At 40.2% G+C, this 15,044-nt stretch overlaps 1 long non-coding RNA gene across 1 annotated transcript in view; it reads right to left on the reverse strand.

Moving 5' to 3' along the window:
* Positions 1-361, reverse strand: part of LOC106957743 (uncharacterized) — a 12,705-nt gene extending 12,344 nt beyond the window's left edge. The window contains exon 1 of the long non-coding RNA XR_001427018.1: positions 275-361. This is a non-coding gene — a long non-coding RNA (uncharacterized LOC106957743). The remainder of the gene's footprint in view (positions 1-274) is intronic.
* Positions 362-15,044: the final 14,683 nt, after the last annotated feature.

Raw genomic sequence — 15,044 nt, forward strand, 5'->3', positions numbered from 1 at the left:
AAATTATCCCAGTAGTCTGACAGATTCCATCCCAGTAAGTTACCAACTTTGGGCAGGACCAAAATACATGAGAATGATTGGCGTTCCGATGTCCAAATTGTCTCCAACATTGCTGTTCTTCTCCTCTATGTCTATTAGTAATTTGCGGTGTAATAAAGTATTTAATTAAGCACTTCCATCCAAATTCCCTCCATCTTTTAGAACTGATAGACGTCTGTTGTGCCACACACATAGAAAGCCAAGCATCCTCTGTAATTTTTACTCCCATTTAAACTTAACATCTTTTAATACAAAAACACAGTGGACTGCCTCGGCACCCCGACCACCTGGTTTAGCAAGTTTTCTGGGGAAAACCCTGTTAATCGTATGTGTTAATGCCTTAATATATATATACTATGCTTGAGACATAGGACACAGTGTGTTGGTGACATTCTTGTAAAAGTCACCTCTAAACAAATCCAAATCATTTCAGTTTCAAACACTGTAAATATTAGCCAGTTATAATACAACCCAACCAAACTTGTTCCCATCATTCATCTGTATAATCCATATCGATGCTTTCTACCTGTGCTGCACCTTGATCCTGGTGAGTCCGTCTCCAAAGGTCATAGGTGAGAAACCGCGGCTGTAGGCGGCAAAGCACACTCATTATTTTCCATCTTGTTTTAATATGTGACATTGCTTCATGATGTTGCTGGAAAAGACTAAAGCAACATTTCATTTGGCTGTCTGTGATAGCTGTCAGGTATTTTAGTGGACAAGTCCAGACCACTGAAGACATCCTCCTCCAGCCACTCCTCCTCTCCCATTAGGCTGTAAGTGAAGGCGGAAGTTTGTCCGATGTGCGTGCGTGCGTGGATGTTGTGTTGATGTGTGTGTGTGTGTGTGTGTGTTTCTGCTGCGTGGGATATCACTTCAGCTGTATTGGGGTCAGGTTGGGAAATATAGAAGCTTCCAGGCACTCAACACATAATTGAAAATCTATTTCGCTCAAAGTGAGAAGAGGGAGCGAAAGAGTGGAGAACAAATGAAAGAAGGAAGCAAGACGAGAGGAGGGGAAGGTGGCGGAGGACGACGAGGAGGGGGAGGCGGAGGAGGAGGAAGAGACAAAAAAAAGATAATAGGGAGGAAGGCTGGAAACGGAGAATGAGAAAGATATTATTTTAAAAGGCGGAGTGTGAGACAGTGGAGGAAGTAGGTGGAGGTGAGGGAAGGACAAAATCACTTCTTCTTTGCCACGCTAAGTGGATAAAAAAGTGAGGAAGATGGCTGAGAGCAGTTCATTTTTCCATCCAGGTAGAGTCGTCCTCCCTGGTTTTATCCAGTCCCTTCTGATCCGTCACAGTTTGTGATCTTTACCGGTAACACGTGAACCCCCGTTTTCAAACGCCTCATTACAATTTGGAATGAATCTGTCACTTTTAGACGGCATTCACGGAGAGGAAAAACAACTGTTGAAAGTCGCATCAGGAGCTATTTAAAATTAGCATTTTTATTGGCACAAATACAGAAACAGAGGCGTCGTCACACACACAGCGAAATGATGCATTTTTGAATATGGCTCCTGCTAACAGTGATCAATGTGTCTGTTAGCAACTTTTCAGCGCTCCACCTTCACCTGGCGACCAAAGTAAATATGGCCTGCTGGAAGAAAATTCCAGCCACTTAGAAATAACCTGTTCATTCTGAGATCTGCATGTGATCCTTATCATCACCTTCCTAAAATAAAAGCTTAAGTCACTTTTTTTGCCAAAAGTGATCAAATAATTCAGTTGCACATTTAATTTTGGATACATCTATACAAGTAATTAATTTATTAGCTTTTTCCTGATGCTTCTGTCTAGATGGTTTTTTTTAAAGGTATGTAAAATCAACTCTTTTGAGCTTTACATCATGTTATGATGTTTTTTAATCAAAAACAGGAGTGTTGCTTTGATTCTTTCATGCATGTTTCAGAAATCCTGTAATCTCCATGGCAACCATTCAGATGTGCAAAACTCCTGGGTGGACCTAGCGCCATTTGCTACTTCTCTAAGCAGTGGCGGTGAAAAAGTTATTACAGGGTTAATTGTGGGAGAATTTCTTAAAGAGACAGAGGCCTGCCTAATTTCAAGTTGAATTTCTCTTATTTGTCATATTTGATATACAAGTCATTTTTTTGGAACTACTGAAGTTAAAATGGTTACTTGATTGTGCTGTAAATTGGAACTATGTGATTGGAAAAAAACATAATGCTGCCCCTTTAAATAAATATCAAAATCTAATTTGGAATATTTCCATCAAATTGTCATGTGAATTTTCTAACTTTTAAAATGCAAATGCAAAAACAACTTTGCTCTGAGTGGGAGGAGTGGACTTCTGCCTCTGGTGAAGCACAGACCCACCAGTTGATGGGACATTTCGCTACGTCAAAATATATTCGGCTAATGTGTGTCCATCTCCCATTGAGTGCATTAACTCTATTCTGAAGCTTTTTCTGAAACTATTTCAAGCGAGAGTAAAAGTTTCTTTGTGAGGATGTTATTCCAAAAATTACCGTTTCCGTCAACATTTTCTAAATGCAATATTTCAAAATTTGCGTAATGACAACATTGATAAAAACATGGCTACTGCCAGTCAGTACTAACATTATTTTTCATCATTATTTTGTTGCTTTTCTCATTGGGACTCATTTATCCGTTTATTGCAAACCACAAACATTTGTTTAAATCCTCCGTAGATTCTTAGTCTTTCCTTAATAACTCCTTAATGCTGACCTTGCCAATAGTTCATTCACAGCTCCGCGATCATATGTTAAATATATTTACTCAATAAAACCTATATAAAGATAATATAAAATGTTTGAAATTACAGATAATTTTTTTTGTTCCTTTCTTCACGTCTGTATGTGTGTGATAGATGGGAATGTGTGAACAAGCGTGTGTGTGTGTGTGTGTGTGTGTGTGTGTGTGTGTGTGTGTGTGTGTGTGTGCCTGTGCCTGAGGCATCTTCATCTCATCAGTAGAAATCTATTCTGCTCAGACTCATCCAATAAGGTTCGTAATGATACTCCAGTCTAATATTGGGACTGTCCAAATTGAACACATTTAAACTTTAATGCAAGTCAAGTCCTGGGGAGAATGTAATCTGCTCCACTCAGTGTATGGATGCGCGTGTGTGTGTGTGTGTGTGTGTGTGTGTGTGTGTGTGTGTGTTTTAAAGGTTGGGAACCCAGGCACATTTGTTTCTGTGCTTATAGTAGCACTTGGGTTAGCTTCCTCTGTCGCTGCACTAATGAATTTAAATATGTTGAATTACTTTAAAGGGGATGGAGCGGTGAGATGAGAATTAGTGTCAGGTGTTGTGAGGAGGTCGTCGTCTGAGCGGTTACAGCGACATAGAATCCAGTAGAGCTGAGTTTTGCCCCACCCCCCCCCCCCACAAACGTTTTGTAGTTTTGGTGCTTCTTCTCAAATTTAATCTTAAATTAATCCAAAAAGGCTGTGTAACTGGGTATCAATGAAAAAGAAAACATCATGTGACTCAAAATCAATTTTATATATAAAGCACCAAAAAAAGTTTATTTTTTATAAAGTTTTGTACAGTGCTAAAATGGATCAAAGCAAGACACACAAAACAACAATAGAACAAAAACCAATAAAGGCAGAATAAAACATTATATAAATATTTTGATCAATCAAGTATCTATGCTGCCTTCACTTGTTAAAAAAAGCTATATATCAAGACTTAAAAGAATATTACTTGTAATTTGAGTCCTTAAAATTCGGCGTCTACTCTTTAAAAACTCTTTCTTTCTGAAACCCCGCCTTCAGGAAGTCATCACAACATGGCTGCTCTACTAATCTTTTAACAATCTTATTACCAGCGTTGCATTGAGAAGTAGCTCATTTAATGAGCTCAGCTGATGTTCGGTTGCACCAGATGTTTGCTAATTGCTGCTGGCTAGTCTGAAGGAGCTGAGCCCCCACTTAGCTCCTCAAAGAGCGATCCCCCCTGATCGCTCTTTGAGGCAGAATTATGTAAACTGCAGCTCTGAGGAAGAGCTTTGTCCTCAAAGGTGGAGCTAGGTTCATCCGGGAATCTTGCACAGCCCAGTAGTTGCCATGGAGATCAAAAGATTTCTCAAATATGCATGAAAGAATCAAAGCAACACTTGTTGCAACATGACGTAAAGTTCAAAAAGGTTAATTAAAAACGAATTACAATTAAATAAATTGCTGTTATATTCAGCATCATTTGTTTCTGAATCTCTTTTTTGAATTGGATCTCGTTGACATTTTGCTGGATGTACAACTGGACACTTTAAAACATGCATTACAATACATAAAGTTCTGTTAAGAGGAATGGGCCAATATGCCGGCGAGCTGTTGTGAGAAATTTGCGGAAGGAAATTCAAAATGTTTGACCCAAGTCATACACTTTAAAAGACAAGTTTCCCTGATATTGACCAAATGTGCACAAAAATCTCAAAACAATTGTAGAAATGCAAAATCTGGAATTAAGAAAATGCAAATGATTTTGGTAATTCTAACTAACCTGAAACAAGAGAAGCTTGGTCTCATTTAACTTCAGACAGAAACAAAATGTGCTTGTCCTTTTATTTGCTTCATGTAAATATTTGGTTTTAACTGTGTATAGTAATGACTTTATCACTTTATATTTAACTATATTTGTATGCATTGTCAAAAGAATATGAACCTCTCCTTAAAAAAAAAATCAAAGGTTTTATTTAATTACACTTAGCTATAAAATTCTAGGTTTCATAAATTTGTCAGAAACAGGCTGCTTGAATGGGGGACAGTGTTCTCCCACTTGTCCGTGAAGAATTCTCTTCCTCCTTTATTTCCTCTTCCTTCCCAGGATGTCGGGGTCAGATCAAAGGGATGGCAGCGACTTCTGACCGCCTGACCTCCGTTTACCGGCTTTTTACGAGCTAACAGGGTGAGGATCCATTAGCCACCTCAGCAACAATAAAAACAAAGATGGAAAAACCAGAGCCAAAGGTGAAGGAAATAACAGCTATCATCAGAGTAGAGTTCTGATAGGTGACAACTGATGCACTAAACAATAATTGTGTATTTAAAAAAAATGAATAAATAAATAAAGCGTCGATTGAGATTTGTAACAAAGCATTAATACTTTCATACATGTTTTTCAGATTGAATTCAGATCCTTGTTTTCACAACTAATGAAAATGATCGGGTAAACCGAGCGTTCCCAGAGTGCTGCTTACTGCTGTGCGAAGTGCATAAACGGGGCTAACCTGCATTTTAAAGCGGCCCTCGGCAACTGCTCCCCTCTTCCCTCTCCCCTTTTTTTTTTTTTTTGTCTTTCTCACAATGAGTAACTTATCTAAACCATCTCCTCTCCAGCACTCGACTTCAACCGCCTATTTATCCACTCTGGAGCGCGCCGCAGCCGCTTGTTAGTATTCCGGTACACACCTCAACAAAGCCATTATCATAAAAAACACACACATTCACATGCAGATGTATGGCTCTTAGCCTCTTAGCTCTGCAAGCTAATGGTGCCAGCCACTTAATTAAGGTCACTTATGGACAAACTGTTAGCACGGGCGCTAATAAGTATTGCCCAGACAATGGGAGTGGAAGTGTGTTGTGTGTGCTTTTGTGTGCGGTAATGATATTGCTGTAAAGCCTGACCTGCAAGTCTCCATTACCTCCAGCTTATTGAGTGGTTTGTTTTGCAGAGTGGCTCTCTGAATTGGGTATCATTGAAGGTTTTTTTCCCTCCCCCCCTGCTGGACGGACTGCTGGACACTTCAAAACATGCATCACAATACTTTTTTATTTTGGGGATGAGTTGTGTCTGTATGTGTGGTCGAGTTAAGAGGCATCCAGAAAAAAAGAAGAAAAAAAAAAAGAAGAAGTGTTTGCCGTTTTCTCATTTTAACCCACGTGGAAACCAAATATCCGGGACTTCTTTAATTTACGGCCGCAGTCCTTTGCTGTCCGTCCTCCCTTTCCGGAGCCTCTCCTCAAGTTGCCTCATCTAAAAACAATTAGTTCTCCGACGCAGACTGACCAGCCTGTCAGGTCGTTAGGTGTGTATCTTGACTGTTTTGTGTGCTGACATGCACTGTGTGTTAGGTGATGTCCCTCTGGAGGAGGGTAACATTACCCCCTCCCGCGCGTCCCAAACATCACCGCACAAGACGCTTCCGAAGTCTTCCTGACCTTTCACCTTCAGCAGGGAGGATGAGAGGAAGCTGAGAAGAGGAGGGGCACCACCCTGCAGACATGGCAACCCGGCACAGGTCACAGGAAAACGTTTTGAGCCAAGTTAATACATTAGATCTGCTCTGATGGTTCACTGTAAAACTGTGGTTATAGCAGTGGAACGTAGCAACTGAGCACAAATAACACATTTTATTAAAAGAGAAATTGTCCCAGAAATGATAATATTGTCAATTTGAGACCATTTTCAACTCGTATAATAATGATAATTTTAATAATAATGGCTTATTAATTCAAGTATACCCACTCGAAGGTAAAAAGAAACTTTAATTTGTAAAGAACATTTAACACTGGAACTGGAAAACATTTTAAATATCCAAAATAGGTGTGGGCATTTACCATATCATTTATCGTGAAGATTTCTTACTGTGATAAGAAATTTTATTTATTGTTGTCTTGATAAATTTGCATCAATGTTAAAAAACAAAGCTGATGTTATTGGTGATATTGGTGCCGGAAAAATATCATGATAGAATTCAAAGTCCATATCGTTTACCTCCAGTTCAGAATAAACAAATGAAACAACCACTACAACAACAATTAAAACGGATTATGACGTCTCTGTAATCAAAATTGGATTTCGAAAAAATAAAAAAAATTCAGCTTAGCCACAGAAAACAGGAAAAAGGGGCAGGCAGTTCAAACCAACTACTTGGGTGTCAAATGTTTGCAGCGTTTCTCAAAATGGTCACTTTTCAACTATATTAAAAGAAAGTCTCTTTATTCCTATTGAAAAGTTCAATTATTTCAATTCGTGGAAATCATTATATAGATTAATTTCACACAGACTGATGTTTTCAAGCCTTTACTTCTGTTCTCTAGGATGATTTTCCAGATTACGGCTGATGAAAACACAACAGATCAATAAAACAGTAATGTGGGTTCAATAAAATGTGTGTTTAACATCTACTTAAAGGTTGTTACTTTTGAAAGGTACTTTTAATCTGTCAAGCCTTTTTCACACACATTTTTTAAATTTATTGGATATGACCATACACAGAAAAACACAATAAAAGAACTGAACTGTACCTGAATTCACATTGGCAGCTTTCAGATTTTTGGCCTTTAAAAACATTCTAGCTAACATAACCTAACCCTTGTGTTGGATTCCTTTGTTAAATGGCACCTTTGCATATATAACACAGAAATACAGAAAATCTTATTGTACAACGACTATAAAAGGAATAATAATAAATGCAACAGGCTTCCATTCATTTGTTTAGCACACATTCACAGTGAGGCAGTGGCCAATCCGTCCCCAGGTAAAAGCAGTTGATTATGTCCTCACTGGGACTCCAAAGAAGAATTATTTCTTCCCCTTTTCTTCACTCACTTCCACCACAAACCATCCGTCTTCCATCCCTGCTGCCACCGACTCTTACCTTCCGTCTTCCTCTCTCATCCAGCCAAACGTGTAGACTTCACCTGTTCTCTTTATTTCCATATGTTTTCTTTCTCTTAATCCTTCGTAAATTTCCCCTTCGTTCGTAATTTCCTATTGCAGATTTGCTATGTAAACAGACATGAACTTGGTTCTCACAATCAAGGAACCCAAAGTTCAGAGGTCAGATAAATAGTTGTCAGCAGGGCCCCGTCCCAGGAGAAAGAACTCAAGTTTGTTTTTAGATGCGAAACTCAAAACTCCAGGTGAAATTAGTGTCCTGTTCAGACGAGAGCCTGAACAGGCCACTGTTCAGGCTCTCGTCTGGGATAATCGTGCTGGATTATCCCAGAGGTACACATCTGTTTATTACACTGTGCATATTCAAATAGGTACCATTTTCCCACATGTTGAGATTTTATCATATAGCAGAAATGAGTTCCATTGCTGGGTTTTTAATATTGGATGCAAAAACGTAATGATGGAATAAGGAGTAAATGTCATGTTGTGTGGGGCAATTTTAAAGGGTTAGTATTATGTATTTTGAGATTTACATCATTTTATAATGTTATTTTCTCATCAAAAACATACCTGGAGTGTTGCCTGGATTCTTTCAATTCAAATCCATCCAGCTGTGTAAAGCGCCTGGGTGGACCCAGCCCCGCCTTTGAGGACGAAGCTCCTCCTCAGAACTGCAGTTTCCCAGGTTCCGCCTCACAGAGCAGCTCTCCCACTCAACTCCTTCAGATTAGCCAGCAGCAATTAGCAAACACCTGGCAGAACTGATCATTAGAGCTAATGACCTCCTATAATGGGGTCAGCTCTGACCTCATTATATGAGCTACTTCTCAGTGAAACATTGGCAAAAATGTTGTTAAAGGGTTAATAGGGTTAATAGAGTAGTAAATGTGGAGTGTTGCCTTGATTCTTTCAATTCAAATCCATCCAGCTGTGTAAAACGCCTGGGTGGACCCAGCACACCCAGGCGTCACACACAGTTGCGATGACTTCCTGAAGGTGGAGTTTAGACAGATGCCCAATTTCAAGGCGTTGAACTAGGTAGCCAAATTTCTTTTAAATCATATTTGACATAAACAGCATTTTTATAACAACCGACGTTAAAATAGTAACTTGATCGTGCTATAAAATTACCTTATGAGCCTGGAAAACTTACAATACTAAAGCTGAAAAAGTCCTTTGGGTGACAGCTGAATCGCCTTACTATAACCTGGAACATCTACACCAACACAGTGTGTAAAATGTGTTTCTCTTATGAGCAAACCCACATGATTAATACAGCTTAACGTGGCTTATTAAGTTCCAGTTAGCGCTCCAGGAGAGTGATATCTGAGCTTTTATCGCAATCACAGAGTATAAAACAATCTGCTTGCCTCTTTCCAGAATCCATATGAAATGGATACGAAAACACAAAACCAATCGTGAGACTGAGAACAAGGGACCGAAATCGAGGCTGGAGAAAGATCCTTAAAAGAGGGTTGAGGGGAAAAGGAGAAGATTGGTGGAAGGATTGAAAAAATGGATTAGGGATGTGTGCATGATTGGCAGAAGTAGTTTGCATATGCTGCATAATGTATGTTTCTGCATAATGTATGTTTGATGCGTTTCAGTTTACCACAATCACAGAGCTGAGAGATGTTTGAATTTATTTTGTCAGTGTTTTGCTCCTGCGCCGTGTCATTCACAATGTCTGTGAAAGAAAAAGGCTTTTTACGTGTGCGTGAGTGTGTGTGTGTGTGCAAACCTCTTTACATGTGATAATGACAGCTGTAATTCCTGTCTGATATACTCCACGCTCTGGGACTTACCGGTTACATGTTTTCTGGCAGTTTGCGTGTGAACGTTGTGCGTTTGTGTACACGCACCTGATATAACGCAGGCAGAACAGACACACTCCGCAAGCTCTTTGTGCGAACACGAGAGCGAATCAGAGACTGATAATCTCAAACGTGTGTGTGTGTGTGTGTGTGTGTGTGTGTGTGTGTGTGTGTGTGTGTATGTGTATGAAGGGACGTGCTGTGTGACGTGCTGTCTATGACAGGTGTTTGGGATGAGATCGCCAATTATCACACTTTAATACCTTTTTTCCCTTTTCCCACATAAACACACACCTCGACTCGGAGTGGTGCGGCAAACTATGTGCAAATTTAGTTAAAAAAGGAGAACCTGTGAGGTATTTGTATTTTTGTGACTCTTGATAACTTTTGTAAACTTTTTGTAATTTTTTTCAGGCAAACTGTCATTTAAACATTTTTTTAGGTTAAAAATATATGCTAATAAGATATGGACAACTCTGTATGACTCTTGGATTCAAAGATATGTGGACCAATAAGGGCTCAGTAACATTCCAGCTTTAAAAGGGAAGTATTATGTAAAACGGACTTTGAGCGTCACATCATGTTATAATGTTATTCCCTCATCGAAAACATACCTGGAGTGTTGCTTTGATTCTTTCCTGCATGTTTGAGAGATCATTTAATCACCGTTCAACTGTTCAAAATGCTTGGGTGGACCTAGCTCTGCCTTCAGGGTCGAAGCTCTTCCTCAGAGTTGCAGTTTCCAAGCTTCCTCTCAGAATAGCTCTCCCCTACTTAGCTCCTTCAGACTAGCCAGCACTAATTAGCAGACACCTGGTAAAACTGACCAACTGCTGAGCTCTTTATACGAGCCCCATTTCAGAATAATGTTGGTAAACCCTTTTTTTAAAAGGTTAATAGAGCAACAATGTTGTGATGACTTCCTGAAGGCGGAGTTTCAGAAAGAGCAGGAGTTTTTAAAAGACACAGGCTCAATTCAAGGCTTTATAACAAAGTAAATTTTTTTGTGATATTTAATAGACATAACACTTTTAACAACTGAACAGTTACTTGATTGACCAAAATCTTTTTAGTCTTTGCAGAATTTATTCTGCCGTTGTTTGTTCTACATTGTTATCCTATTTGTTGTTGTTGGTGTGTCTTTTTTAGAAAGAGACAGGTCCAGTTTCACAGCATTAAATTACAAAGTCAAATTTATTTTAAGTCATATTTCATATACAAATAGAATTTTCATAACTACTGAAGGTAACACAGTTTCTTGATTGTGCAATAAAGTAGTACTATGTGCCTTTAAAATACATAATATTACCTGTAACGTTTCAGCAAATGAGCCAGAACCCAACAGCCAAGATAAGGGGTATGGTTACCAAAATGTTTATTTGACACAATGTGATGGTGTTGAAGTTGCCCTGTTAGATATGGTTGCACTGGCGGCTCTGGGACACAAAAACAGAGTTGAGTGAATGACGATCAGAGAGAAACAAAAAGAGATTTCCCAGGAATGAGGGGGACCGCAGGGTCTGAGAATCCAGCCTTGGGAAGGTTGTGTAGGGGAAATTTTTAAGGTTACTATCTGATTATGAGTAAAGCCATTCTTGTGCAATGCATGTGCTCATGGGAAAGTCTTCTGAAGCTGTTTCTCTGGCCCTGGTATTACAATAAAGTTATCGACTTGTTTTACTCATAATCATATAGTAGCCTTAAAATTGTCCACTGCAGTTGGTTGAGCAGAAAATTGGAGGGCTTGAGGGCCTCAAGTCTTCAGACAGAGTCAAACATCCACCATCCAATGTTTTGTAGTCAAAAACGGTCCAGGGTCTCAGGTAAGGAAAATCCAAAATACACTAGACTGGAAACGGAGTCAAATGCCAGCAAGAACTAGACAAAAACAGCAGTCGGAAGCAGGCAGGCTCAAAAACCAGAAACTCCTTGAACATGAATCAGGCCTTGAAGGCATCAGTCATTGAGTAGGTATGTGATGAGCAGCTGTTAAAATGGGGAGCAGCACAGCACAGGTGAGGATAATGAGCAGTCAGCTAGAGAGGGAGAGAGAGTAACTGAACTGAAATCATGACAACTGCCCCTTTAAATTAAATTCAGTAGCCAAATTAGAGTTACAGTCGCATAGCTACGACAACAGGTTTTCTGAGCTGATTTATTTGTATAATTTGAAAATAATGTTTCTGGGCCAGTCATGTCATATGAAGGACTTTGGTTCTGGTCTGTCACTTTGGTTTTGAGTTCTTTGTTCAATATCGGAAATGTTTCCATTGCAATTTTGCGAAATAAACCAATTTCAATAAAGCCAAAGAAAAACACCTCTTTCTACCGCCAAAACTTTTAAAAATTTTATCCAAACATGACAAAATTGCAGTGTTTTCATCAAGCAAATTTATTTTCATGATTACAATTTGTGCAACTTTAAGGTCAACAGAAATGCAGCTATGGACTTACGTGTAATCATTTTGAGGGTGGAAATTAAGGGGTTAAAGTGAAATAATCCAAAATCTTGTTGACGCTGCAGTTCACTGAGTGGATCCTGTGAATCTGAACATTAAATCTTTCTGTGTATGCTAACACGTCGGCAGTTTATTTTTACATCTCTTTTATTTCTTCCAGTTTTTTTCTTCATGGAAAATGTGTCCCTGTGTGTGATGAGTGAACCGAGTGTGTGAGTTTTGGCTGGCTGACCATCACAGCCTGACGAGCTGCATGTGATCCATGCTGCTCCATATCGTCTGTTTACATTCAGACCGGTGCAGCGTGCCACTGTGTGCACTGCTGGTCAGGTTTTCATGTATACCTTCTGTGACCCGTACTGTTTTTTTGTTTCTTTAGAAAAAGAGGGGAAGGCGAACGGAGAATTGAGCCTCAGTTTGGGGCTCCGCTGGCGGGGTGGCCTGCTGTCCCACAGGGCCGTGGCTCCGTGTCTGACCCACAGGAAGTTACAGATCTGTGGAAATGCACCATCCATAAAGGAGAGGATTGTGTTCACTTATGTGTGTGAAGGTTTTTACTTGGATGAAGCTGATTTCCCCCGAAAATCTAGTTATTAATCAATAACAATAAAAGTTTTGGATGGATAAGAAAGATTCTTAAGCAAAAATCTACTAAAACAAAATCTACTAGGGACAAAAATGTATTCTTTGAAAATGTATTTAAAAATATTTTTTATTCACCACTGTTAAAGTCATGAATACTCAAACTCAAGTTTTAATCTCTCTTTCTTCTTTATAAACGTGGGTGTTTTCATACTAGTTTATAAACTAAAAAAATCTAATTGGTTCTTCTCCCATCACTCCTTAGTGAGGTCCATTTGTGTAAATCTGAATACAGCACCAGGGTGTGGATCAAAGCAGCCTTACCAACACCGTTTGGAAGAGGTGGTCTTGGATTGGTTTCAAATGAACTCGAGTGGTTCGTTTATGGTGCAAATGTAATCCAGCCTTTCTACTTTCCGTGATGTTGAGGGGATCTGTTTTAGTGGTGCTGTTGGGTTTGTCAGGGCGTGATTGCCAAGTTTAGCTGGAGCTGTTTGCAGCGGAGTGAATGAAGATCAGTGTCTCTAAATCCGAGGCCATTGTCCTGAGTCAGAAAAGGTTAGAGTGCCTTCTTCGGGTCAAGGGAAGAGTTCTTGCCCCAAGTGTTGAGGGGATCTCCATTTTAACCTTAGGTTAAAATGGAGCAGTAGATTGGTTGGTGTGGCATTTTCTGTGAAGCGGGCACTGTACCAATCTGTCATGGTGAAGAGAGAGCTGAGTCAATAGGCAAAACTCTCAATTTATCAGTCAATCTATGTTCCTACCCTCATCTATGGTCTTTAGCTTTGGGTTGTGACCAAAAGAACAGGTGCCCTCAGAGTGTCTAGGACCTTAGAGATAGGGTGGGAAGCATGATCATCCGGGAGGGTCTCAGAATAGAGTTGCTGCTCCTCCACATCAAGAGCAGCCAGTTGAGGTGGCTCGGGTATCTAGAGAGGATGCCTAGTAGACCTCTGGTGAGGTGTCCTGGGCACATCTCACCAGGAAGAGACCTAGAGGAAAACTCAGGACACGGTGGAGGGTATATGTTTCTTAGCTGGCCTCTTCTCCTGGAAGAGCTGACCCAAGTGGCTGGAGAGAGGGAAAGGACATCTGGTCCTTTCCCTCTCTGGTGCCTCCACAACCCAAAGCCCGCATTGCCTTGATTCTTTCATGCATTTTTGAAAAATCCTTTAATCTCCCGTGGGAACCATTCAGCTATGCACAATGCCTGAATGGGCCTAGCTCCGCCTTTGACACAAAGCTCCTCCTCTGAGCTGTAGTTTCCGCCTCACAGAGCAGCCTTTCCCACTCAGCACCTTCAAACTGGCTAGCACCAATTAGCAAACATCTGGTGGAATTGCACATCTCTTGAGCTCATTATAGGAGCAACCTCTCAGTGAAGCGCTGGTAGAAATGTTGCTAAAAGGTTAAGAGGAGTAATCTTGTGATGACTTCCTGGAGGCGGAGTTTCAGAAAGAACAGGAGTTTTTAAAGAGACCAAGGCCCAATTTCAAGGCAATAAACTATGAAGTCAAGCTACTTTTAATTCATATTTGACATGTACAACATTTTTATAACTACTGAAGGTAGTTACTTGATTGTGCTATAAGATGACACTATGTGCCTGGAAAACACAATACTGCCCCTTTAACACTGGACAGTTGAAGAGTAGCTTAGCACAAGTCCACCTACTCATACAGCAAGTTTTAATTGTGACTTGAATGATTTATTGAGATATGTATAAGAGTTGATAATGAATTCTCATTCTGATTTTTCTGGAAGGGAGACATTTTTTTCAAAGCACAAATGGAAATCCAAAACGAGACACACCTGCAGTCGTCGTGTTCATAAGTCAGCCTGGAGACTTTACCGTACGCTACCTTGGATTGTTCAAATCCTCTTGGGCATTGTAATCCACAGTTCTGTGTGTGTTTACATGTTTGGGTTTATATCGGCGGGTACATGTATGTTTGTGGGCGAGAGTCGGTGTGTGAATAGTCCCTCGGTGGCTGTACAGACGCCTGTTCTGGCGATAGCATTGTTTCCGTGTCCAAAGACCTGCCGGCTGCCCTATTTCACCGCGTCTTTATCATGCTAATACGGCGAGCGCAGGAACCAGGGAGGAGAAGGAAGGGAGCGGCGGCGTTAGTTTAACAAACAGAGAAGGGGTAATCTTTTCCCCTCCTTTCTCCATCCTCGTCTCTGTCTTCTCACTACCTCTCCATCCCCTTCCACTTCCTTTTCTTCTCGTCCCCCGCACCCTCTTCATCTGCCTCTTTCTTATCTCCCCCCACCCCCCTTACTACTTTGATAATCCCTCAGAACATTGTCTCCATAATTACACACAACAATGATTCCCATCCTTGCAAGAGAAATGTGCACTGTGCTTGGAGAATATTTCAAAGATGAAAACCGGTCTATGAATTAATAACTTGGGTTTTTCATATTGGGCTGCTACGATTTCCGTGTGTGTGAGTGAGTGTGTGTTTGAAGGGGGGGGGGGGGGGGGCACACAAGCCCCAGCTGTTTTTAAAAAAGTTTTTTAAAT

This window comes from Poecilia latipinna, unplaced genomic scaffold (genome assembly GCF_001443285.1).
Source record: "Poecilia latipinna isolate Pla-1442-1.1 unplaced genomic scaffold, P_latipinna-1.0 Scaffold932, whole genome shotgun sequence".
Taxonomy (NCBI): domain Eukaryota; kingdom Metazoa; phylum Chordata; class Actinopteri; order Cyprinodontiformes; family Poeciliidae; genus Poecilia; species Poecilia latipinna.